This window comes from Amphimedon queenslandica, unplaced genomic scaffold (assembly GCF_000090795.2).
Source record: "Amphimedon queenslandica unplaced genomic scaffold, v1.1 AMPQUscaffold_13400, whole genome shotgun sequence".
Taxonomy (NCBI): Eukaryota; Metazoa; Porifera; class Demospongiae; order Haplosclerida; family Niphatidae; genus Amphimedon; species Amphimedon queenslandica.
In genome coordinates, this window is record NW_003546364.1 from 106,347 (window position 1) to 110,957 (window position 4,611).

Consider the following 4,611-nt stretch of genomic DNA (forward strand, 5'->3'; position numbering starts at 1 on the left):
ACTCAGTTGTCCTTCTACAAAGGGAGAGAGAGTGCCTTGAAAAGAACTTTTCTAACCATCCTCGACTAGCAATAAACTCTTCATGTTATACAAGTAAGAAGTAATTATTGATTAATTATTTATTTATGGACTATAGATCTACTTTGTGAAATCTCTAGTGCCTTTCTTTGGATCTGAGTTCTAGTCTCTCTCATGTTTTCCTGTCTAAGTTCACTTATCCAAGCGAACAAAAGATCTTCCATGTCAGGCATTTTTGCTTTTTTTCCACCGCCAGCAACTCTTTTCTTTTGATCAGGAAGGGTAAGAAGAGGGGCTTGTTCTTCCTCCACTCCTGCACGCACTTCTCGTCTATGAAGAACTTGGCAGCTGCACTCCGGTTTGACAATATTTCAGCAAAGGCGATTAAATTCAGTTTAAAGTTAGCTGGAAAAGAGCGTTTCTTTCTTGAAGGTGTCTGTTGATTTGCTTACCGCCAGCAACTTTTCTTTTGATCAGGAAGGGTAAGAAGAGCGGCTTTGTTCTTCCTTCTCTTCCACACGCACTTCTCGTCCATGAAGAAATTGGCAGCTGCACTCCGGTTTGACAATATTTCAGCAAAGGCAACTACTTTCAGTTTAAAGTTAGCTGAAAAAGAACGTTTCTTTTTTGAACGTGTTTGTTGATTTTCTTGATTTTGATCTTGGTTTCGACTACTACTGCTTTCGACTGCTGAATCCACTACCGTAGGGCGCCTTTTTTTCGAGGGCTATGAATTTCGTGGATTTTTATTTCGCGGATTTAATTTTCGCGAATTTATGCCGTCTGCCATCTTGTACCATATTGATTTGATTTTCGCGAAAGGAATTTTCGCGAATCTTTAAAAAAATCGCGAAATCCGCAAAATTTATAGCTTTCGATAAAAGGCTCCCTACGGTATTTGCTCAGCATTTGCCTGAAAATGGCTAAGCCCAAAATTAATTTTAATAATTATTATCGCTATTAATTATGCGGGTACAATTAGAGGGCGGCTATTATTTTACTCAAAAGTTGACAGGTACGGGGATTATTTGATGGCGGGTGATAATCGACGTGTGGGGTCTATTCTAGGAAATGCGGTATATGTTAGATGACAATACTCTCAACAAACAGCTATACAGTAATAATGAAAATCAAAATCATGCACATGATCAAATAGGTGAGTGGAATTTATACATTTAAATGATTTTAGATAGTGATTTCTATGTTAGATGACAGTACAGTACGTCCTCGATTATCCGTACCTCTTTTATCCGAACCGTCGTTTATCCAAACGTATGGCTGTCTCTAATGCGCATGCTCAGACTAGTTAATTTATTAATAACTGGTTAAAATGGCTGCTGTAGCAAGGAGTTCACGGAGCTTAACCAAGAGGAAGGCCATTAAAGAGAAGCCTGAGATGGTTTGTGAGTTAGAGAAAGGAAAGTCATGCACATTTATTCTTCAAAAAAGTATAGGATAGGTCGGTCTACTGTAATCTGCGCTGCATTTCACTTATTCAGACTATTTCAGCTATCTGAACATCTCTCCAAATAGAAGTGCACAAAGGTGTTCGGATAATCGAGGATGTACTGTACTATCAACAAGCCAATATCCATTGATCATCTAATTGAACATCATGCACTTGATCCATTTGGTGAGTTGAATCTCTGCATTAAAATGTGACCATAATTGACAAAAGGTACCTTATGGCGGATGTTAAAATTCATCTTTAAAATGAAAAATATCAACCTGTGAGTGCTCTGTTAGTCAACAATTGTTTCTATAAGCTACATAGTAACTTTTTACATCCTCTGGAGTAATTTCATGATAAATGGAGCTCAGGAAGTTGGATTTTTTAGGCTATAAAGACCAATTTTTCTATCCGCCATAAGGTACATTTTGTCAATTATGGTCACAAATGAGTTTGATTGTCATGTCAGATGAATACATGGTGATGAAACAGGAATACAGTGATGATGCAAACAAAATCATGCAATGATTAGATAGTGATTTGTACGTTAGACGACAGAACTCTCAACAAACTGCTATCAGTGATGAATTAGATAAAAGTAACACCAAAGCTACATGTGTCAACAACAATAAATGTCATAAGACAGGATGGACAAATCAGTGCTTTCTGCCAATACTAACAATTATCATCTGTAGGTGGTTGTATAGTGGACATTTAAGAAAAGATATGTCATAGTGAAAAGAAATTTAATGTGAAGTGTGGTGTTCGTTGTGTGAAGGAGTTACTTGGGCTAATTACTTACATACTCTTGATGACTTCTTTCCTGGATAATTGCTTGTTCCTTCTATTTGCAGTGTATCATTCTCACATGTAAATCAATAGCTTTCTCATTGTTTGTCATTGATTTCATAATAGGAGTTATCAAATCTAATTAATAGTTGGGCAAATTGTAGTCATTCAGACTAGAAGATCAGGACAAGTAGCTTTCTTAAGACTAGTCAAGGATGAAAGACACAAGTAGTAATTGAGGTATTACAAAGTTCATTTTGCAGTTCCATTGCATGAGAGCATACATTGTACATGTAATATACTGGTAATTTTTTGTTATGATATTATTATGCATGTATAATTTCCCAAATTACCGTCTATCTGAATATCTTTACTGTGATTTAACTTTTACTGGATTAGAATTTCGCAAAAATTAGATTACCCATATAATAACATGCCATATTCAATAATACATGACACAGTCTTATTTAGTAGAAATTGAGTCACAGCACAATTTTAAACTGCAAAAATTTTCTACCACACTAAATTTCTGATCTACGGTATTCATTGTTGCAGATGATAAGGACATACAAGCTGCCTGACACAAGTGAGATTATATATCATGCTGGAATATCTATAAGAGTACTCAATGTATCTAACAGTCTTTAAGTAAAATTTGTTGGAGTTCAGTTTGTCGAACAGAACCAAGATATATTGCTAGCTGGGCTACTATTTGATGCCCATAATGTCACCTGTCGTTGAAACGTTATGTGTTACAGCTATTGAGTGAAATACCATCATTTGCAACAGGTGACACATCAAGTTTACCATCTCAAACAGCAAAAGCAATGTTCTGTAAGAACAGATGCCAAAACGTAGAATTACTTTGCTTACGCTGTAGCCTGTGGATAGAAGGAACAACTTCAAAAGTAGTGTATGATGAAGGCAGAAGTTCAATGTGTGTTCACAGTTGCATCAAATGCAACAACTGGTTTCATGCTTATTGTGTAATATTAAACCAGCAACCAAAAGATAGGATTTCATTTGCCCACAATGTGTTCTTCCTCATACTATTCCATGGGAGCATCATAAGTTCATAAATACTAGCACTTCAGATAACGTTTTAACAGTAATATTGTTGCATTGTCAACAGTTTTTACGATTTTTTTAAGAACCTTAGAAATAGTGAAATTGGAGGTGCATTGCAACAGGCATTTCCTTAATGCTCAATGGTGACATGTCAATTGGCAAAGAAGTCATTCTGGACTCTGTGACGTATTGATTGTAATGGAACAGAGTATGGTCAGTTTATTCAACATCTACGTAGAGTTTTGAAACTGTTTGTCAATGTACCTCCGCTCACTGTCCCAATCCAGTAACTGATAGGTATTAATCATCTTTGAGCCTTGTTCCTGCTTCTGTAAAGCCATTCTGTGCTCAATTAAAAACTCTGTCCAAATAAGGGTGACAAACGTGGTATTTATTCTATTAAGGAAGAAGAATTGTCATCAGGAACAGAACTTTTCTTAAAATGCATTGGCAATTTCACTGTACTGAGTTTCCAGTTTCTAAACAAAACTCCTGGGATTATTCCATTTCAATTAGACTCTTTTAGACCAAAAGACTATCAATGCATCAGTAGTACTGTACCAGATACAATTTGTCTCTATTCTATTGTTTATAAACAGGTGGGTTACACTATGACAAAGGATCTACAAATTACATCGATAGTCCAATGGAAAAAAGGTTTCTATATAATGCACTTGGGGTGACAGATGAAGTTAGACTTCGAAATGCAATTGAGTCAGATTTTACAAATCAAAAGGGGTCCTATGCTTCCATAAACAAATCAGATCATTGGTGCATTTACTAATGTCACAATTTAATTTTAGGTCCAACAATAACTCTGAAATAGCCAAAAGTGTCTCATTTGGAAAAGCAGGTAAAGTACTTGTATCAGCAAGGGATTGTTAGCTATAGTGCATCTATTAAATTCATGTCATTCTATTTCAATAATGTAAAGGCAATTGCTAAAAGACAGGCACAGTCATGCAATGATAATGTAACTAGGTATATTAGTATGCATCACTTCTTTGCTGTATTTTGCTAACTTTGTTATTTTGTCTGATACTAATTCAGCAGAACCTAATGAACAAAGTTGCATGAAAGCCATGTGATTTGCAAATATGTCAGTAACTAACGTCTATGTCAGTGTGCATGTTTGTACCTTTTTAGGGTTTCAGGCAATGAAGCAAGTAAAGAAATGTTAATTCCCTGATGTTAATTTCTATAAAATTTATTAATTTATTATTTTGCTAAAGGTACTGCTAAGAAAAGCACATAATCCATCAATCCTTCAATGGCCCCATGACTCT